Raw genomic sequence first — 22,471 nt, 5'->3', positions numbered from 1 at the left:
TTGGGGGGGGGGGGGGGGCTGGGAGAAGGCTAATTAGAAGGATAAATAAAGCTCCTGGTAGATCGCTAGGGACTGGCACCAGGTTACCAGCCAGCCCTGCCCTCTCACTTAGCTGGTGGGACAGATCTGTCTTCCAGCCACTTTGCCAGGTCTCTAGCTGAAGCCCACAACAAGACCAACGCACCAGACTGGCTGTGGTGCATCCGAGGGCTCAGTCGGCACCCAGCGGGGGCCAGAGGAAGCCAAAGTCTCCCAGGGTGGCCATCGCAGAAGGGCCACTGGGCCACTCGCGGAACGCCTAGCTGCTGAGTTGGGAAGGACCCTGGCTGCAGCCTGGGGTTGACTCAATAAGTCCCAAGGGCTCCAAGGGGGAGAAGAGCCGCGCCTTTTTCTCCCTAAGAGACCTCCTTATTCTGTGGACTGAGGCCCCTGGGCTGGCTCTCCCCTCCCTGACCTGCTGCCAGCGCCCCCCATGACAAAAGGGACCTGGGGCCTGTCAGGGAGCTTGCGGTGCAAGATGCAGCCCTGGTGAGGCCTCTTGGAAGCCCAGCCCGCCTTTCGCTTTGGCCCAAGCACTCGTCCCAGTTCAGAGGCTGCGACCGCCCTGCCTGCTTCCAAGGCCTTTCAAAGCAGCCCCCAAGGGGGCTCCCTGCGCAGGGCGGCCCTGGTTTCCTGTTTGAGAGCAGGAGCTCTCGTGGCTTAAACCGTCTCCTTGATCTCAGCAACCACATCCTGCTGGGGAAATTACGCCTTCAGAAATAAGGCCAGAATCCTACATCGCGATTAGATCTATGCATCCATCTGTACCTTGAACAAATGTCAGAGAAACCTGTGTGAACACAGCCAATTCCCCCAGCCCAGTTCAGAGAGACCGCGGAAGCCCTGCCTGTGCCTCTCTTCCTCCTGGGATGGCCTCTGAAGGGCGCTTCCATTCAGAGGAGTGGCAGGCAGGCATGGGCACTTGGGACACCGCTGCCTTCCTCGCTTTGGCTCTCTCCAGGTCGAGGACTTGATTGACTGTAATGAAGAAAAAAGACCGAAGCAGCCCCCCCAATGCACGTGGCTGCCTCCCCGCAGAGGGAGCCAGCTTCTTGGCCCCTTGGGAAGACCATTCCGACAGGAGAGGCACCTCAGCACGGCAGCCGAAACTTCCCTGGGCATCATCCTTCGAGCAGTCCGAGAGCTTCCCCCTGACCAGACCCTCCCCAAGTCCACAACTCTTTGCGTTCTTGAAATCAAGGGCTTGGCCTAGATGACTTGCCTGTTCTCCTTCGGCTTCTGAGACAGTGACAAAGCCACAATGAGCAACAGCCACAGACCTGGCTCCAATATGCTTATGGAGCACAGTTCATCCTTGTTTACTGACCACAACTTGGTTGTTAAGCAAACTATGCTTATGGTTTTACTTCCTTCATTTTACAGACCTGCAAAGGTCGTAAAAGTGAAGATTGTCACCAAGTCGTTTTTTCCATCACTGCTGTAACTAACTGCAAATGGTCAGTCAAGGAGGCGGCTGCTAAATGAGAACTACCAAGCCCTCCTTAACAGAAGAGAGGCCCAGCTTTTCCCTGGGAGAACTCTCCACCGCGGCCCTGTCCCTCTCCTGCCCTGGGAATGGCAACTCAGCTCTTGGCCAGTCCCCAACCCCTTTGCCACCGATCGGTCCAGGCTTCCAACGGGAGTCATCGGCCCATTCCTGACTCCTATGAATTGAGAGCAAGAGGAGAGACAGCGAAAGGACAGGATAAAGAGAAAGGAGGGGCGTCGCTCCTGCTCTCAGTTCAGACCTTACGCGCTGCTTGAGGAGTCCGAAGAGATGAACCCGAAAGGGCTCAGACCCGTGTGTGGCTGGGTGTGGCCTCCATTCAGCCCTGCTTGGCTAACGTCATCTCAGCAGGGAGGGCCACCAAGCAGGGCCCTGGGCTGACCTGGGCTGGCAATCTGCAAACTTTCCATCTACAGGGACCTAATGCTACGCAGAGCAATCAGCACCGCAGCAGTAATTGCAGCTTCCAACCAAGCCAGGCCAGGAGCGCAAACATTCTCCCGAGGGTCTGCTGGGGACCCATTCGCACACGCCGAGGCATCTACTGGCATTCAAAAGGATACACTCAGCAACATTTTTGCAAGACGCCAGCACTTTCTAATCGCTTAATTAAAGGAAGTTGACAAAATGGAAAATCTGAAGGCATTCAGAGCCCCCCGCCCCCTTTTGTAAAACCACCAGAGCAGCGAGTGGGAGCCCGAATTCAGAGACCCATCCCCAAAAATGAAAGCTAATCATGCCCCCCTGCACTACAAGGGTGCTGGCAACTGCAGAACAATAGGGGTGCTGAAGATACTTTGCGGCCCAGTACAGCTGCAGCTGACCACACTAGCTGTCCACCTCAACCATGAGAGTTTAATCTCTCACGGACAGAAGAAACATGGCCCGCAGCCACCGACGGACTCCCAGAGAACTCAAGTAAACGTGGGAAGCCAAGATTTATCTCTAGAAGGAACTTTTTTCCCCTCATAGGTTCCCATCTGATTTTTGGAACCAGCACTGTTTACAACTTACAAAAGAAGGAATTATTTGAAGCCTCCCATGGCCACTCTAAGAAAGAAACCCAGAAGAGTGTATTTCTCCTAGCTCCTTTCGGCCCTGGCCTGGCATCAGAAGGGAACATGACAAGGGGAAAGCCCACGTCTAGCGGGGACCTAATGCTCAAAGCAAGGCTGCTGCCAGAGCCTTCCGAGGGCCGAGGAGGATGTGGAGAGAAGGCGATGATAAGGAGAAGTCAGGAAGAGCACAGCTCTCCCAGTCTGGTGGAAGGAACCCGGTTCGTGCAGCCTGCAGCAGCCCCAGAGCAGCTTCCTGCTCTTGCTCCCCGGGGCCGTCTTCCCTCACCAGGCTTCCCCCCAAAAGGCCTTTCACCTGAAGCCTCTGGAGGGGCAGCCCTGCCTTTATCCCCTTCACAGCCTTGCAGGGATAGCAGGCAGTTCAGACCAGCTCCAGTCGCTTGCACTGCTGCCCATCACCACTTGGCTTGCAGAGCAAGATGACCCCCCTCCCCCAGTTAGTCAGGACATGACCTAAGAGCAGCTGGCATTTTAAGTTCAGTCCTTCCTCCTTAATGCCTCTCTTGTATTCTCCTCACCTCCAAAACAGGTAGAGGCTCTGCCCAACACGGCTCGCTCTTGGCGGGCAGATGGGCTCTTCCTTCTTGAACATAACACAGGAAGATGGAAAAGGTGCCCACTCAAACTCCGCTCCGATGCAAGGAGACCACAAAGAATTCCCCCTAGGATGAAAGCTGCCATTCGCCCCCAGATTCCTTGGCTGAAGGCAGGGAAGGAAGGAAGGCGGTTGGAAGAAGTGCTTCCAAAACAGCCTGGAGCTGACCCTGGGCATCATCCTCCACCCTTCAGTCAGGGTGGGAGGGCAGCTCCGGAGGCCCCTGGAAGAAACCCTGGAGGACGTTTCCCCGGCAGAGAACGTTAAAGTGGCCACTGGAGTGTCTGCAGTAGGACACTTTGGGCAAGGGGGAGTTGTTCTCTTTCAAAGAGGGGACACCAAACCTCCCACCAACCTACACAGGAGGACTGAGCAGCTGAACCTAACAGGAGATGACAACCATGGCACTTCAGAGGAGGATGCCCGGAAGCTCCTTCTGAGGTGGGAATCGAGAGTCCATTTGGAACGTCCCGCCAGCTTCACTTTCGTGAATTGTTGGTCAACCCCTAAATGAGCCCAAGCTAAACTTGGATTTCCTTCTAGCACATACAAAATTTGTCCCTCCCAGAAACTTTAGGCATTTAAACCTTTTAGCATTTTGACACTGACTGAACTGGATTCATTTTAGTTCCCGGCATCCTCTCCTGCTATTTGTGGAATTGCCCAGAAATGGCAGTGACCTTGATGCGGGTGGGAGCCTTGAGGTTCATTCGTGGCTGGAAGCAGGCTCACCCTCATTCATCAGCAACAAGGCCTCAGAATCTAGACAGGGAGACGGGCTGAACAAGACAAACATTCAAAAATACCTGGGCTGACCACCTGCAATTATCCAAAGCCACCGTGTACAAAGCCACTACTTAAGAGGCCCACCGTCTTTGTGGAATGTGATGCCTCTCAAAGTACCCAAAGATTTTGACACCTGGGATATCTCAGAAGATCTGGCCAGGGGAAGTGAATCCAGCATCGCTCAGAGGTCAGGGCTTCCAGAGCTGTGTGCAACCCTGCATGTCACATGCAACAACCCATCAACCTCAACAGCATGGTCCCAAAGGTGCTTTTCAAAAGGCAGATGGACTTTCCTAGTTTTCTCCTTGGACCGAAGAAACTTCTTGGATGAGAAACACGAAAGTCCACTTCCTTTGTGAAAAGCACCTTTGGGACAACCATGGCCTGGATGATTGAAATGGACACTCAGCAGTACTGGTTATCCAGGTGGGTCGGATTTTTGACCTACACATATACAGCCGAGAGCAGCCGCCTCTTCTAGCCAAATCTTTGCATCCCAACTGAGAAAGCCCCAAGCCCAGGGAATCCATGGCTACAAGCTCGGCACCTCTCTTTCTAGCAGGAGAAAGCTCAGGAAAGGCCTGTCCCCCGTTCTCCCTCTGGGAGAACACCAACTTGCCTCCAGGGCTGTTCCTGCACCACACAAGTCTCCCATCCCTCACAGAGAAATTCAGGGTGGATGTGTGTGTGTGTACAATTAGGATATAAAAACATGAAACAGTATTTGTAAAGGACCAGGCTCCATAAAGGACCATTCATAGACCAACCCGGCATTTATTTCCCTAACCAACTGCTCTGGGCAGATTCCTGCAGACACAGGGCAGACTTCGGCAAGGGCAAGTCCACCCTACATAGGTACCAATGTCAGGACCAGCGTGGAGCGCAGGAGAGAGTCCTCCAGGTGGCTTCAGATTAGGGAGGGAGGTGGGCTCTCCATCCGGTGATACTTGGCTGGCAGGAATCCTTCCTGGGCTTGGGAAGGTCTCCCACAGATGCGTCCGAGACAGTCTCTAGAAAGCAGCAGATTATTTGGGGGGACTTATGGTTGCTTTGGATATAAATGAGTTTCTTCTCCTGACTTCCCCATGCAGAGATTGGGCTGCAAATATGAACCTGTGCTGAATGTTCTTCTCAAATTCAAAAGGAAGAAGGGGGGGGGCGCTTCTTCCCACTTCCCCAGGCTGCACTTCGCCTCTTCTGGTGACACCCTTGGATATGCTTCCTTTCAGCCGGGAATGCCAGAACAGGAAAGGCAGCATTGAAAATACCACCTTGGGAATTGGAAATTTCCAGTTTTCCAAGAAAAGTCAATGCCTGTTCTTCTAACAAGGAAGAAAACTGCCACAGGTGTTATGTATGTGGGGGGAAGGGGGGAGGATGCTAGTTCACATCCCAGACTGCCCAGAGAAACACCTGCCCAGTCCTAGGGATGTGGCAGCCCCTGGGGGGAAGACTGCACCCCACAGCCCAGGAAGGGGCATCCCAGCTGGCCTCCAGGAGCCCAACCGCTGTGGCTGGGAGGCAGCACTGCAGCCGTGCAGGCCCTGGGCCTGGAGGAGGAGGAGGAGGAGGAGCAGGGCGTCAAGTGTCAGCCAGGAAATTGCTATTGGCTTCTCAATAAGCAGGAGGGCCAGCAGAGGCTGTCCCCACACGGCTGAGGCTCACTCAGACTCAATACAGCTTATTGATACCAACAAGGCCTGTAATCTCGGTGCCTCCCCACAAAAGGGAAGCTCTGCGTGATCTCGGCCCCAAACCCGGGCGATCCCTCCCTTCCAGGAGCCAAACAATCAGCCCTGACCTCACCTGGGGGCCACTGAACTGAAGCCTCACTACCCCCAAAGGGACGCTACTGGCCTCTTGGGGGCTTGGAAGAAAGGGTTCTGGAGGGCCCAGGGCCTCAGCTGGAACTGGGAGGGACGGTGAGCCCCAGGAGGCTGGCTGGGGGGTGGGGCGCCCCAAGGCCAGAGAGGTGGATGGGCTTCATGGCTGCATCAAAGAGATTCTCCATCCACGGGCCAAAAGGCCACCCCGCTGCCCACTGGGCAAAGCTCAGCTCTGAGGGTCAGGCGGTGCTGCATCGCTCTGCCTCCTCCCCCCAAACCACTGGTCCACTTCAAAAGAAGCCATGCCATCAAAAGCGGTCTGTCCTTCCCACAGGCCACTATCCACCCCCCCACCCCCCCGAAGAGCCGGAGCAGATACCGTGCCCCGATACCAGGGATGGGAGCAGGAAGGGTCTGGCTGGCTCTCTGCGTTTTGTGCTCGCCAGGAGTTCACAAGGCCAGGCCAGCCTCCCCTGTTGGTTGTGGCTGTTGCTTCAGTGGGGGGAAATGAAAGGGCCGCTGCACCCGCGGGTCCCCCGGCTGCCCCCCCACCCAGTGCAGAGAGCCCTGCCAGGCTCCCCCACCCCCCAAGACCCCACGGCTGCCTCTCTCTTGGGCCCCAGAAGAGGCCTGGGGGAAGCGGCGGGGGGGGGTGTCTTTCTGCTGCCACTGATGGGGTTGGAGTTGGAGCCACTGCTGCACCTCACTTGGGGAACAGCCTTCAGCCAACAAAGCCGTTGCTGGGACCTTCGCCATGGTGAACCCCTGCCGAGCCCCCCAAGCACCTGAAAAGAAGCAGTGCCAAAACTGGACTGGGGAGGGCCCCCTCCCCTCTGCTGCCAGGGCAGGGCTGGAGCAAAGATGGGCAGCTGAGAATGGCAATCCGGGGGTGGGGGACGGGACGACGACACTCAATGGGGCATTCTGCCCCCGCTGAGCATGCTCACCCCCAGGAGGCCCAGGGCCTTGTTGACCTGCACCCAGAGCCAGGGCTCCCTGGAGATCCTGGGCAAAACTCTTCCCAGGAGCAGGAGGGCTGTTCTAAAAGGCTCCCTTGGGGGAGAGGCAGGGCCACCCCCTTCCTTCGAGGGCCTGCGCGGAGAGGCTCTCGCCTCCGGTCTTTGCCAGGTAACTGGGAGGTTGTAATTGGTGAGGCAGGCGATTAGAAATATCGGCAGCTTCTAAGTAAGACTTTAATTTACTGGCAGATCAATAGCACTAGGGTTATATTGGCAAAATGTCTACAACTCTATTGACTCCCACAATTCCTCTTATCAATTTATCAGAAATCTAGAGGCTAGAAGATCTTGTTTGAAGAAAAAGGCTGGGAGGAAATGGGCAGCCCACTGCCAGACCCAAACTCTTTGCTGGTAAATGTACCAGCTGCCATCCTGGGGGTGGGGGGTGGGGTGGGGCGCGGCCTGGAGAGCAGTTGAACCCTTCCATCACGGAGACACACTTGCTGTCCGCACAGGGAAGCCATGCCTATTCCAACCAATGGCCAGACAACGAAGGATCCACTAGGCGAGATAGATGGCTTCACCAATTCAGGATAAGGGCTCCTCCTCCTCCTCCTCGGACTGAAGGGTCCCACGAAGGAATGCAGCTCCAGGAGGGAGACGGCAGGTACCCGGAGCCCAGAAGCACCAGGCCAAGTTAGGGGAAATGGCCGTCATCCCGCAGCAGCACCCAGGAAACACAAAGAGAGCCACCTCTACAGCTCCAGGAAGGGAGAAGCAGCCCTGCTAGCTCCTGCCCTTCCAGGAAAAAGCCCTTTCTTGTCTGCTTTGCAGTCGGATGAGACAAGGCAGACCCAAACCAAAGGCCCAAGGCCAACCTTTGCCAAGGAATCCGCTCACTCTGCCCTCCAGCAGCCGTCACCAGAGTCAGCCAGCAGGAGGAGAAGGCCAAGATCAAACATCTTCTCCCAACTTCTGTCATAGGAAAACTTCTCCCCACCACCTCCGATTCTAACAGCACCACGTCCAATGTGGCAAATCTCAAGTACTTTCCAAAGCTACTTGGTCAACAGCTTCCTCCCTTGGCTCTCCCTCCCTGATTGATGGGCATCGGCATCCAGATGCTGCCACCAGATGTTGGGCCACAGAGCCGGCTCCCCACCTGCTGCCAGTCCCCTCCCCACTCCTGCCTGGCACCGTGAGGGCCACCCCCAGAAAGTGTAGCTGGGAGGAAGGGGCAGCCGTGATCAAGGGCTCACCCTACAGACTGACCAAGGGGCTAAATAGAGGTCACCTGTCTGAAGCCACCACTTCCTGCTCCAACAGGTTAATCTTCCCACACGAACACTAAATTTCTTCTGAAAGTCATCGCCAAGTCAGCATTTCAGAAGCCAAGATGACCACTGCAGTGCAAACAACGCACCCTTCCAAACCCATCCACACTTGAAGAAGCTCACCAGCCCCCCGATCCCCCAACCAGGAGAAGCCAACTAGCAGCCACAGGTGACCAGGTGCTTTCGATGCTCTTCCTGAAGGGGTTGAGGATCAACCGAAGGGGGCAGCTGTGCTGGCCAAATGTTTCTGCTGAGGTAGCAGCCAGGACAGACAGCCACGCCCACTAGGTCAAGGAGTGAACTCTGACCTTTGCCAGGATTCAGACATGCGGGGGGGGGGGAAGGCTGCTGCCTTTCTAGACCCCTCAAGAGGGGAGATGGGTCTGGGGTTGCTCTGGTTCTTGCAGAAGACGACCCTGGCTCTAAATTACTAAGGGCAAAGTTGGGAACAATGGAGCTGGGTAGATCTCAGGAATCCCTTGAGTGGATCCCAGTGTTGTTGCAGCCACCCAAATCATGACACCCACAAGCAGCCTTGGAGCCCTGGGTGGGAAGGGGCTGCTGTTTTGGTAGCAGAAGTGGGCGGGTGGGGGGGGGGAGAAGAAACCCACCTCACTTCAAGGTTGCTCCTGGAGGCTCCAGGCTGGGGAAAACTAGCTGCCTTCCGGCTTTGGGCCCAAGGGCTGAGTCACCAGGGTCTCCCCTTGTCCTCCTGGCCATGGGGACCGAAGTCTGGATTCCCACCAGCCACCCACAGCCCAAGGGTGAGCTGGCGACAGCCGCATCCATTCATCTGGCGGGCCAGAGGAGACCAAGCCGCAGGAGCTCACTGCTGGAGAAGAACGCAGGAGTCCGGCTCCCACAGCTCTCCCATCTCAAGGCTTCCCAAGAAGGTCCGCAGCCCCCAACCTGGCACTTGTCTCGGTCCAGTGGCTCCGTCCAGAACGTGCACAGGGCTATCCGGTCCCCCCCCCACAACCTGAACCAAAGGGGCAGCGCCAGCAGCGCCAAGAATTTGACCCCCTCCAGCCCAGCCACCCATGGCCTCCTGCCTCCTTTGAAATGCAGATTTGAACTTTTCACCCGATGGATGGATGGATGGATGGATGGATGGCCCCTGCAGCTGCAGCCCCCTTGTCCCAGAAGGGATCTGGAGCCGTGGGGGCTCTTCCCATTCTGCCAGAAACCCCCTCCTCACACTTGCAAGGGTGAAAGTCAGCAGACCAGGAACCACTGGGGGGGGGGCAAATTCAGTAAGCCCCCAGAGACAGGGGAGACAGATAAAGAGCCTCCGAAAAGGACGGCAGCTGCCCAAAGCAAATGCTTCCATTCTTGAGGGTGGAAGAGAGCCGCTCCGGGAAACTCTTCAGTGGCTGCAGCCAGAAAACCCACCCGCGGCTCAGGATGCCTGAGGAAGGCGGCAGGTGGGGGAGAGGCCCAGGCTGAGCCCTGCCTGCAGGCCCTGTGGGCGGGGGCCTGGGAGGCAGGAGCCGCTCCTCCTACATCCAAGCCAGCGTGGCCAAGGGAGTCTGAAAGCAAGAGGCAGCCTGCGGGGTTCAGGAAAGGGCCCGGGGGAGGAAGGCTTTCCCGGCCTGGCCGAGGGACGGTTCAGCAGGAGGAGGAGGAGGAGGGCCTCCCTAGGCAGCCCCACGAGCCTCCTGAGTCCTGCTCCTGCCCACTGGCCTTCCCAACAGAGAAGCAGAGCCCCAGGCAGGCACGCACGCAAGCACACACACACACCCGCCAGGTAGCCAGCTTCCCTCCCCCTGGAGTGGAGCCAGCCAGCCAGCCAGCCCAGCAGCCGAGGAATGCAGCAAGGCAGCTCTGCACTTCCAGCTCTGCCTGGTCCCCTCGGCTGCCAGACAAGAAAGACAACCAGAGGTGGGGGCAGGGGGGCCTTCCCCAGGAGGCCCTGGCAACCCCTGGCTGGCCAGCCACACTCTGAGCAAGAGAGGGCAAAGTGGAGGCAGGGCCTCTGAAGCAGGGACCCCTTCCTGGCCTGCTGGCAGGGAGGCCGGGAGCCCTTCCACTCACTGAGGCACCCATGGGGGGAGCTCCCCCTCCTCCCCCCAGTCGCAGCCCGGCCTTCCCTTCACAGAAAGACACAGGTAAACAAAGGGCCTGACTGTGAAAGAGCAGAAGGCTGGAGCCAGAATTCAGGCAAAAATGGGCCTTCTTCGGTTGACCCCCCACCTGCAAACCATACGAGATCCCCACAGTGACTGTGACGAGGGTTGGAAAGCCCCCCACTTTGACCCTGCTACTGAAGAGCAGGCCCAGCCGGCCTGGCCAAGTCCTCTGAGGTTTCTGGCCACTCAACAAAAACCGATTCTCCTGTATTTAAGAACTATTATTCTCGATAGGACAAGGAAGAATAAACCAGATTTTCCAAGAGCAAATTCCTCTTACATCCTAGCTACAAAAATAAAGAAACGGATTTTCAGAAATAGTTCTGATGTTACTTTTCAGAAAAAACCAAGCAAAATGCATCCGATTAAAAGAAACGGCGAGGCCCTCTTTATCTGGAAGGAGCCCACAGCTGTGCTTCTCCTTGAAACATCTCAAACATCCCTGTCACTTGACCAGTGAGCCCCCTCACAGCCCCTGGAGGAGGCAGGAAGAAGACCCCGGGTCTGCAAGGATCCAGCCACCGGCCGGTCAGTTGAGGCATCTCAACGTACAGCAGACCAGGCTTCTTTCCGCCTTTACTGGGGTCACAGCTCCCGGGTGAGGGCTTGTCTGGGAAGTGGGCCAGCCCTCCACTCGGCCATCCAAGCCCCCGCTCCAGGCCCTGGCTTCCCCCTCCGCCACTGATGACCAAAGCCGGCTGGGGGTCGGTCGATTGTTCCCAGGCAGAGGGATCCTCCCTGGGGACGCAACAAGGCATTTCCCCTCCAAAGAGCAGCACCGGCCGGGAAGGCCAAGCACACAACAGTGAAGGTGACCCAAGACAACCAGGGCAGCAGGGAAATCCCCAGCCAGAAGACAGCCACCCCCCAAGGTAGGGGAGGATCTGGATCCTGGGTCCTCCCCACCGGTCTTGCCCACAAGAAGGACAATGCAGCTGAGGAAGTCACCCTTCCTGCCCCCCCCCCCCACCATTTCTCCCACAGCTCTGGCTGAGTGGTCACTTGAAAGCGGCCCTCTGACCTTCTTCCCCTGCTGAACAAGATGGCCGGGGACCCTCCTTAGCCATTTCCACTCCCAGCAACTGCAGCCAATGCGCTGGGGGGGGGGGGGAGCCAGCTGGAGAAAGAGAAGCCAGCCTTTCTTCAGGCTGCAGGAAATAAAGTGAAAAGCACTAATTAACTCAGCAGCAAGTTGCTACTATTTGCATACAAATGCAGCCACATATCACAGCTAACAAGCTAGGACAAGGCAAGCAATTAACATATGCAAATCCACCCTGGACAGCAGCTTCAGGAAGGGTCATTGAAAGGGGGCAGCCTGCCAATTTCCCCAGGCAGAGGAGAGCCCCCCACCCCATGCAAACAGCAATCACAGGCGGGCCAAGCAGAGGGGAGCCCAAGACAAACTTACTAGAAGAGCCAGCTGAGCCCCAGCGCCTGCCTTCCGCCCACCCGCCTCAGTGGAGCAAACTAGCCAGGCTACTCCACTGAAACAGGACAGGCAAGACCGGGCACGAATTCCATACGCCCAGGGGAGTTTCTCCACCATGGCGTGCCTGGCAGACATGTCCCCTGATGAGAATGGGGAGAGTGGCCGAGTCGAGCCGTCTTCTGAGGGCCCCATGCTTTCCAGGGCAACAGCCATAGGGCCTTACGGTCCGCGTCAAGGGGGCAAGGAAAAGGGTGCAGAAACACGCCAGCTAATCCTCCGGCCATTCATGCAGGAGACGGGCAAGAAAAAGCAGCTCGGAGCGGCTGCCATACTTGTCCATGCACCAAGCGCATTTCTGGGTCAAGTCAGAGATATTCTTAATAAGCTGCATCGCTGCAGCTACTCTTTATTTATCTTAAGCACTAACACCTTTTATTCATTTTGGAATCAGGCCCTGAACACGCTGGTTCCCTGCTTGGTGGGGCTCCTGGGCAAGTCCCTCAGAAGGCCCAGACCAACCCTCCACACCATTCACAAATCCAGGATCTCTTCCCCCAGAAAATCCCCCAGCCAAAAATCATGAGGCTGACTTGGTTCTGAAAGGCACCAAAGGTACCTGCAAGGGAAAACATGGAACCTCTTCGGTCCAGTTCCTTCAACTGGACTGGCCAATCTCTCCATTTGGGCCTGTCTAAGAGCAAAGGCCTCATTCTCAAATACTGCACTTTCTCCCTTATCCTGCAATGACTCCACCTGCTTCAAAGACTGGGTTAAGTTTGCATGTTCTGTGCCAACGTTCCTGAAATGGCAACTGTCTTGAAAGAGACCAGTCCCGTGGTTCCCAAATGTCATTGGAGCAGCCAGTAGGAAATAAGGAGCTCCTGGCTTGCACAAATGTCTCCCGTTGCCCATCTCACCAGCATCCAAGGACACCCCTTGCTGGTCGACTGACTGTGCACAAAGGCAAATTTTATTTGTATGAGCAGGTAAAATCTGCTCAAAACAGGCAAAGGAACAGGGAACAAAGAAACTAAACTGACTGGGTTTTTTCTGAGCAGATTTGGACAGGGAATAAACCAAGAGGCTACTGAAAGCCAACGGAGAATCCTGGAGAATCCTAGTCATTTACAGGTTCACAAAATATAAATAGCAACTATCCAACCAATCAATTATAAAAATAATAAATTCTCAGGCAAAACAAAAAGATCCAGCAGCACCAGAAATAGTTAAACAGACTCTGAAAAGGGCAGGGGGGGGGGGCAGCCACAAGGCGCTCCTAGTGAGAAGAGATCTGAGCCGAACCACCTCCAGCCAGCCGAGCAGCAGCAGCAGCAGCAGCAGCACCGGCAAGGAGGCCCCTCAGCCACCCCTTGGAAAAAGGCCTGCTTGCCTACCAGCCTCTCCCCCCCACCCCCACCCCGGTCCGTGGCCAGGAAAGGCTTTCCACGTTTCTCTAAGTGTCCTCGTGGCCAACGGTGAATGGTTATGATAAGGCCCTGTTTGCTCTGATGATGGAACATGGAGGGTCCACTTTTGTTTGGGAAGATTTTCATTTCTGATCATTTATAAACCACCCTAGGACTTTACATCAAGCGGAAGGTCCACTTTTAGAAGAGACGGAGATACGTTCAGAAATCACCAACGCCAAGTGAGCAGAGCTAGATTTGGAAAGTAACAGTGGGAGTCACAGCTCCTCAGCCCCAGGAGGACGGCCCAGCTCCACCTCCAGACGGCAAGGCCAGCATCTGCCTGCACCCCCTTCCCCATCCTCAACCCGGCGGTGGCCGACCCAGCGTCCTTCAGCCGTCACCATCACCAACCCTCTGCAGCATTCCTCTCACTGTCCTATACCCTAAACCTCTTGGGTTTTCGGAATCTCAGAAACAGCAATAAACTTTGGACACCAGCAATGCTGCAGGTCAGTTAACGGTTGTTATCCTGAGTGAGAAAAAAGGGAAGGCAAGAGTCCAAAGCGGAGCGGGGGAAGCAAACGTGAGCTCTGCCCTCCCCAACTGGCTCCTTGCATCTCTTCAGCCACAGCCATGTTTTAATCAGACCGTTAATTAATCATCATTTCAAGAGAGCTTGGTTTCCCTGGTACTGCACTCTGGATCTCAGTACCCAGATTTTTTTTATTTATTTAAAGAATTTATATTGTTACCTATTTCACGTACTGATTCTAGGCAGCTCTCATGCACCTGTAAACACCAGCATGAGGGCAAGACCACCGTTCCCGCCAGGTGCCAGGCCAACCCCATGGTTACCCTCCCAGCCGAACGCTTGGGAGAAGAGCCTGGAGGGCAGGTTTTTCCAAACCTCAGGTGGGAGGAAGCTCAAAAGGGAGATGGAAAGAAGGGGCACCTCAGAGGACAACGTTTAAGGGAGTCAACTTGGGAGTGCCTACCCTTTCTGACCTAATGGGGCAGGGAGGGGGGATCCCACAAATCTTTGTCCTATGCCACGCAGTGCTTTAAAAATGAAAAACAGCACCTTAAATTGCCTCCAGAAAGCACCTGTGGACTGGTGCAGCTCATGTAGGCGGACAGGTTCAGAACTAGATGATCTTCAAGGGCAGCCCTGTGTAGAATGCACTGCAGTAATCCAACTGGGGCTGACGAAGGCATGAGGGATGGTGAGTGAAGGAGGTACACCTTCATCCTTTAGAGTCCAGAAATCCCTGCTTAGTCAAAGTCTTGGTACTCAGCCACCAGCAGTCTTACTTCCACCCTTCCGTTAGCAGCATAAAAATCTGAACAACTACTTCAGCTAATGGGAAGGTGTGCAGGTAGTCCTCAACTTATAGAGCCCAGAAGTTCAGTTGTAATTCATTGCAGTTGTAAGTCATCACGTGACCGGTCAATTTTATGACCATTTTACGACTGGCATTAAGCATTAAGTTACAAAATGTGGCCATGTGAACATGGGGTGCTGCAACCCAGCTTGTAAATGCAAGTGGCTACCAAAATGCAATCACAAGATCTTGGGGGTGATGTGGCAGTTGCAACTTCAAGGACAGACCATATGTAACTTCTCTTTTGAGTCTGCTGTAACTTTGAACGGTTATTAAATGGCTGGTTGTAAGTTCAGGACTACTTGTCTGCGTGCAGCTTTACTGTGAGACCCAAAAACTCTCTGCCTTTCCTGGCCTCAAACTCTTGTCCCAGGGAGGCGACTCCCCAAAGTCCCTGAAGGCCCAAAGGAAGGAGAGATCCAAGCTGGAACTGAGGAGGAATTTCTTGGCCGTGAGAACAATTCACCAGCGGAGCAGCTTCCCTGCAGAAGTGGTGGGTGCTCCAAGACGGGAGGTCTTTCGGAAGAGACTGGAGGGGCATAGGGTCGTCTCCTGCCTGAGCCTCCCAGGTCTGTGCTGTAAGGAGCCCATTTATACTGGCCAGGGACTCGTGGGAAGGAAAGGGCCCCCACGGAAGCAGTTCCCTCTCCCTAGTTCTTCTAATGCCTGGGAGCCCTGCACCTCTGGGCAGGACGTGGATCATAGGGCCAGGTAAGGCCCTGCCCCACCCCAGCTCAGCTTCTGCTCCCTAGGGACCCCCCCCTCCTCCCAAGGAGGAACCAAGGGTTAACTACCAAGTCTTCTCAGAACCCCCCGTTTATCTTCCTGGTGTTGCCATTCCCCCACCCCAAAACAGCCCCCAGCAGCAAAATCCAATCTCCAGGCAGCTGTCCTCTCTCCACGCAGGCTTCCTAGTGTGGCCACGCCACCACCTTGGCTTCTTCAGTGTCCCACCTTCGGAAGCGACTGAAGCCCCCACGAGATCCACCAGCAGCAGCAGCAGCAGCAGCAGCAGCAGCGCTAGGCTCCCCGAGGAGCTCGCCCCGTCCCTCATCTCTCAGGCAGGCAACACTCGGGTCTCCCTCCAAGCCAGAAGGGCCATTGCTAAATCCCTCCATCCAACACTGTGCAAGCCCACAGTTTATGGGTTAGCCTGCTCTACAAAGTCAAGCCCTTGTGCTTTATTCAATAAATCATGGTTATGCAAGTCATGGCGGCGTGCCAGGGGCAAGCCAAGCTTCAGAAAAGATATTCAAAACGCAGCAGCCGAGGCGAGTGCCTGCAGGACGAAGCAGCCCCCGGGCCCGCCCCACAGGCCCTGCAGCAAGCAATCCAAGCAAGGAGCACCCTTGGCCAGGTGCCTGAGTGGTCCTGCCAAGCTCACTGGCACCGAGCCGTGCCTGCTTCAGAGCGCGTCATTTCCCAAAGCCACGCGGTGATCAGCGCTGGGAAGGCCTCTGGGAGCATGACAGAGACCTTCGGTGAAGACCTTTTCCAGGGCACCCGGGTCCCAGGTAGGCGACAGGCCATGGGGGCAAATAGTCCGTGCAACTGAAGGTAATGCAGAAAAGGAACTTTTTGGAGCTACGAGGTCAAAACCATCCCGCTTTGCTCAGAAACAAGATGGAAGCCCCAACAGAAAAGAATCTCTGTAACTCAGGGTTGATCTGCTGTTATTCTCTGAGCAGAGATGCTTGCCTGCTGACTAGGGAACATTAGCAGCATGGAGGACGTTGCTCAGCTGGGTAATGAAATGTCTCCAAGTTCAAAGAGCACCAAGAACTTCATAGATCTCCATCACCAAATAGCCTTAAGTCAAACTAAATAGTCCTGTTGCCCTTCAGAGCATCTACAGGCAAGGCAGGAATACGCAATGCTACTCGCAGCTGGAAAGGGCCCCGGGCTGAGGCTGCTGGGCCCTAAGCAGGGACTGGCCCCTGGGGGGAACCGCTGCTCTCCTGCATGCGTTCCCCATGCCCAGCAGAAAATCTCCAGCCTTGCTCCTTAATCCGAGTTGTTGCTGCCTGCGAATTTGTGAACACCTCCAAAGCAGGTGAGCGCAATGGTGGAGATTCCTGGGAGTTTCTGAGTGCAGCTTGACTAAGGGAACCTCTGACCCTGCCTGCTGAAGAGAGGCGCTCGCCACATGGCTTTATGTGAGCCGTTCAGTACGATAAAGGAAGTCTGTCCTACGAAAGGTGCTCCAGATGCTCCCCAACAGCCCCAGCGACACCTCTAAAGGCATGGGGTGGCCTGAAGGAAGACCTGTGACAGAGCCAGGCTCACTGCAGTTGAGGAGAGCCTGGCAGGGTGGCTGCTCAGGTGGAGGGGGCTTCTTTGGGGTGGTGCTGTTGTAGCCTTAAGCTCTCCCTCCTTAGAACACCTAGTTTGCCAGCATTTGTTGGGGGGCGGGGGGGAGGGAGATGGGTGAGAAAATCCCATCGGACCTTAGCAAGCCCAAAGGTTGACTGGCAGCTCTTGAGCACCTCATGGTACCCAAAGTGCTTTCACTGCACTTGTCCAGCCATTACAGTTCTGCCAGGCATCAGCGGGGCCCGCAGGCGATGAGGACGGGTCCTCTTCAGGCACCTGCCACAAGGCAGCCCCTGCCAGGGGGCATCAGCCCAGCCCAGCCCAGCCCAGCCCAGAAGCCCGCCAGGAATGTCAACAATCCTTTGAGGGAGTCACACTCCCCCTTCTCCTCTCACACGGAATTCCCGGGAAAGGCTAAGGCTCTTTCTTCAGGCAAGCTGGTGGCCTCTTCCCTCCACGCCACTCCTCGCTCTTCCAGAGAGCCTCTTGGCCCAGGCAGAGCATCGCCCCGAAGTCCCGTCCGCAGCCTGGTCTATTCCCGGTCAAGGCGCCTGGGCAATACACCAGCCTTACGCCATGGTGTGGCCTTGGGGGAGTTGCAAGGGCTGCTTTAGGCCCTGGCTGAGCCACAGCTCCAGAAGGGCTGCAGCGTGAAAGCCTGGGGTCGGGGGGAGGCTCCTGGGCTTGGGCCAGAACCAGTAAATGTCCCATTCCAACCCTGTGCTGGGCCACGGGAGCCCGAAGGCTTTGGGCCGGTCGCCCCCCATCAACCTGCCTCACAGGCTCTGCTGCAGAGACCCAATCAAGGGAGCCCTGCAAAGACATTCCCTTCCCTTCCCGAAGAAAAGGGAGATGCAGCCCAGCAAATCACAAAAACAATGGCTCCATTGCCACCCCGGCTCACAAACTCATTCAACGCTTTGAGGCCTTCTCACACAGCGGGAGTGCGACAGGGGAGGGCTGTCTCCCCCCCCACCCGCCCCCCGCACAATGGGATCAGTTGAGGAAGGTTCCCCTTGGCTGGCCTGGAAAATGCTCAGAGGGAAAGCTCCCATCTGAAATGGGGAAAACAGCCCCTTTAGCAACACCATCCACCGAACACCCTCAACACCTGTAGCAACTCGAAAAGGCTCCTGAAAGAAGACGACGACCCCACCTAATTAAAGATGATACGGATTCTAACCAAGCTGCTCCGCTAGACAAGCACAGAGAATGTTTTTTATTTGGCCACCATCATGAAAAAGCAACTTGAAATTCAGCAGTTACAACAACGAATTATGAAACCAGCTGAAGAGCCGCTTTGGTCCCCAGTACAATCTCCCAAATCCCCCCCCCCCCGGGCTACGATTTGGCAGCTGCCCGGCCTGGCCATACCTGCCCTCTCCCTCCTGAAACAGCCCAGCAGGGCAAAAAATCTGATTAAAGGGCCACGGATGCACCGGCCCATGGCCACATTCCCCGAGAAGCTCCCGTTGCCCTCCTCCTTTTCATTCCTGGTTGCTGTGGAGACATCTGCCCTGGGGGGACTTGAAAGGAACCGGTGCCCGTCCACCTCCTCGGCTGAGGTCTCTCTTCAGGGCCAGAACAGGCACAGCCCTGCCTTCCCTTCCTCTGCTGTGCCGTGCTGCAATACAAGAGGCCCTCTCATCTCTGTCCTTCCTTAACCGGGATCGCGTCCCCCCAAGCACGGACTACTCTCTTGGCAACACCGGCTGGGTGTCTCCACACACCCATAATCACAAGGCGTCTCAGCCAACTAACATCCTTCTCCCACCACCGTAAACGCGCTGGTTCATTTTAACGCTGCCAAACCACCAAGTGCTGGTAGATCGTTCCACCTGGGCCCTTTGTTTTTGGGTCTTTCCTGAAACCGCATCTAGTGTCCCCCAAAGCTATTTAGGGCCCAGCCTTCCCTGAATATGGACCACAACTGCAGTCAGCCAGCCGTGAGTCCATGACTCACAAGTGCTTCAGCTGCACCGTTTCTCATTCTGATGCGGAAAACTGGGAGGTAGATGGGATACTTCAAGGGAAGGGACAAAATGAGTTTTTGAAACCTTAGGCTGAAGTAGTAGTGACTCTTTTTCTTTTCTTTGGAAGAAAAAAAATGCAGCATAATAAAGAAGGCTGTTATGGTAAAATTAAAAAGAACACTTCAAAAGGTAGAAACCAAACAAGGTCTTGCCTCATCCAGGCATCCGATGCTGCATTTTTCCATGGGTCAAAACGACACCCTGGACCATGAATTCAGTCTTTCTTCCCTGTTCATCCCCGCCCCGAATTAGGGGAGCCAGTCCCCCGCTGCACGAGCTGATAAAATGATGGGATTTGAGGTGTCCAATTAAGTGGTTCTGTTAATTAGCAAGATCTGCGATAATCAAGGTTGATCTGCCACACATCCAAGGACACAGAGGCTTCCTGGTTCCTGGTGCCGTCCACTCCCCCAAGCCAAGCCAAGAGGCAGCCTGTTCTGGCTCTAGACATTCCCTGAAGGAAAAGGCAAGGCAGGATCGGGCAAGGGCCCGGCCTGATCCAGGGCTTCCCATTCCACAGCCGCCCCCCCCACTCCTCAGAATGGCACCTGCGGGAGGGGGAGGGGGAGAGGCAGGGAGAAAGAGGCCAGACAAGGTCTGGGCTCTCCAGGCTCCCCGGCCTTCTCTGGCTTCGGCCACCCCAGGCCCTTCCCCAAGCCCATCCCCAGCAGGGGCTGCTGCCTCTCCTTCCCTCCCCTGCGCCAGGGCTGAGGCAGGAGGCTGCTGGGCAAGGGAAGACAGCTGGCCTTGCGCCGAGGCAGACTCGGGGCCGGGATCTTCTCAAGGGAGAAAAGGGTACAGGCGGAGGGGGGGGGAATCGGTTAGAAACGGGGAGTCAGGCTGGTGGGGCAGCGGGAGGGCAGCACCCCTCTGTTCGCTGCAGGAGCCCGGGGGCCGCCCTGGGATCGGCATTGACCGCACTGAAGCGTCCCCAGAAGTTTCCAGAGAAAGGGGGGAAGGGGACACGGAAAACAAGGCCAGGCGCGGGGCATCAAAGGGACATTAACGCCCCCTGACGCGGAAGCCCCTCCGGTCTTTGGCAGGCCTCGCTCCCCGCCGGCGGCCTGAGTGGAAGGAGGCGGCGCCCGCAAGGCCTGCTCGAGCCCCGCGGCCGCAGAAATCCCTCGGCCTACGCTGGCCCAGCGCAAACAATCCCGACACCGCCTTGACGAGAGCCGACCCGGGGACGGGCAGGCGGGTGAGGCCTCTCCAGAAGGCGAAGCCTCCGGCCAGCGGTCGCCGAAGATCCCGGCCCCGAGTCTGCCTCGGCGCAAGGCAGGCGGGCGCCCCACGGCCGGAACGGAGCTTTTGCATGCGGCTAAACGTTGGGGTCCCGAAGCCGCCTTCGCACGAGAGTCCTCCCGGCCGAAGTCTGGCTGAGCCGTCCGCTGTTCGTGGCGGAGCGGCCCCGAGCAGCTCGGACCGCGACAAGGCTGCTCGCCCGAGGCCTCTGCGGCGGCTGCGGAGACTGGCAATTACTCTCCTGCCCGGCAAGGCTTAGCCACCAGCAGCCCGGCAGCCTCTTGTGGAGTAACTCCAACCGCAGCTCGGGCGCGGAACGGCCGGCGGAAAAGAGGTGGCTCGCAGCGATCGGCGAGGCTGGCCAGAGGTGCCCGCCGCGGCGGCCGCCCGAAACCCGCTGGAGCCCGGGCCAGGGAGACGGGGAGGCTTCCTTCCGGGCGAACTTTGGGCCGCCGCCGCCGGGAAGCGGCGCGGCTGAACTTCGCGGTTTCCGGAGCGATGCGGGACCGGCGCGGCTGGGGACAAACCGCGGCCGCTCCAGCGCAGGCGGGACCTTCCGGTCCGGGGAGCCGCAGTCGGCCGGCCGAGCGGGAGCCGCGCTTAGCCCGGGCCCATCTGGCCTCAGCCGGAGAGCGGCCCGAAACGGCCAAGTCGGCCCCACGCGACGGGCTGGGGGCGGCTCCCGCCGGGCTCTCTGGTGGCCTTGCGGAGGGCCGGGGCTCCGAAGCGGGAGCCCCCGCGGGCGGGGAGAGGCGGCTCGCGCCGGGCCCGCGCACAAGGAGGCCGCCGACCGAGAGCAGCCGCGGCCCGGCGGCTTCCGCGGCTGCCAGATCGATTATGGAGATGGGCCGATCAATGCGGCCGCGATCGTTGGGCCCCGAGGCGCTCCCGCTCCGAACTGCCCTCCGCGCCCGCCGGTCGACCGGCCTGGCCTGGGCCGCCCGCAGCACCTGCCCGCGGCGAGAGGCGCCCAAAGTTTCCGCCGCCGGGGGGAGGGGAGCAGCGGCCCCGATCCGGCGAGAAGGGGCCGGGCCACCCCATGCAAAGCAGCCCGGGCGGGGCGCAACGAAGTTGCCACTTACGCGGCGGCGGCGGCAGCGGCAGCGTCTTCCCTCCTCCTTCGTCCGTCCTCCTCTTCTTCCTCCTCGGCCCCTCCTGCTGCGATAGCTCCGGCGAGACGGCTAATCCCGGGCGGGGGCGGGGGCGACGGATCCCATGAAGGATACGGGCGCGGCGGGCTCCGAGCTGCAGCCCGGACAGGCGGCGGCGGCGGCGGCGGCGGCGAGACGAGGCGGAGCAGAGGCGCGGAGCAGGCGCGGCGGCCGGAGCCGGGCGGGAGCCGCTTCCCACTTGCGCCGCCGGGCCCGCTGCTTCCCCCGCCGCCGCCGCCGCCGCCGCCGCCGCTGCCCAGCAGCAGCAGCAGCAGCAGCAGCATCGTCGCCGGGAGCGGCGGCGCCCCGGAGCGAGGCGGGCGGGGGCCCGGGCGGGCGGGAGCCGGACGGCGGGGCGGCCGGAGCAGGAAGCGCCGCGTTCAGATCTGCTGATTGGGGAGGAAAAAAACTCTTTGGATCTTTATTCTGCTAATTAGTTTCCTGCAAAAAATGGCTGATTAGTGCAGTGCGCATGTGCCTCATTACCCAGGCACGACGGGAAGGGCTAATTAGCCACCTTCTGGATCAATAAGATTCAGCCCAGGCGGCGGGCGGGGAGGGAGGGAGGGAGGCGAGGGCGCGGGCGGAGCGGCCGGCGGGCGGGGGGCGGGCAGGCGGGGGCGCACTCCCGCCTCGCCCCGGCCATTCCACCCCTTCTCTGGCCGCCGCGGCTGGAGCCGGATGGGGAAGTTGCCGGGGAAGTTGGGGCTCGGCGGGAAGAGGCTCGCTCGGACGCGGCCCCGATCCGGCTCCGGCTCCCAGCGGCAACGTCACGGCCTGGGATGGCTTCCGCCGGGCGTCCTCGGCGCGGGCAAGGCAGCCGGCCCGGCGGCGGCGGCGGCTCCTTCCGGAAGGCCGGGCTCAGGTCCCCTGCGACGCGGCGCCGCTCGGACTTGGCCGGGGAGCGGCGGGAAGGCCCGCCGGAGGTCGGCTGGGGACCGGGAGGCGTTGCGGGCGGGGGAGGCTCTGCGATCGGAGCCCCCGCCCGCCTGGCCGAAGGACCCAGAGCTGGCCGCGCCCAGCCCGGGCGCGCTGCAGTCGGGAAGCGCTTGAGCCGCCAGGGGCTGGCGAGACGCCCGAAGAGCCGAGCCGCGGGCAGCGAGACGGATCGCCAGCGGCCCCGGCCGAAAGGAGCGGGGACGGCGGGCCGGAGTGGCCTGAAGCTCGCGCTGCCCGGCCTGGAGGCGGAGCGGCGCGCTCGGCCGGCACTGAAGAGCTCGCGGGCGGCCGCGTCCTTGGCCCGGTTGCTTCGACGACG

At 58.2% G+C, this 22,471-nt stretch overlaps 1 protein-coding gene across 1 annotated transcript in view; it reads right to left on the bottom strand.

Annotated features, from left to right (window-relative positions):
- The window catches only part of ZFHX3 (zinc finger homeobox 3), a 77,455-nt gene extending 55,697 nt beyond the window's left edge, over positions 1-21,758 (bottom strand). Inside the window, exon 1 of the mRNA XM_087940355.1 lies at positions 21,145-21,758. The gene's annotated coding sequence lies outside the window, so the exon portion shown is untranslated. The remainder of the gene's footprint in view (positions 1-21,144) is intronic.
- Between the last annotated feature and the right edge of the window lie 713 nt (positions 21,759-22,471).

The sequence above is a fragment of the Pseudonaja textilis genome, chromosome 11 (assembly GCF_049901715.1).
Source record: "Pseudonaja textilis isolate UNSWEBS1 chromosome 11, rPseTex1.2, whole genome shotgun sequence".
Taxonomy (NCBI): Eukaryota; Metazoa; Chordata; class Lepidosauria; order Squamata; family Elapidae; genus Pseudonaja; species Pseudonaja textilis.
This window is presented reverse-complemented; position numbering and strand designations above follow the sequence as displayed.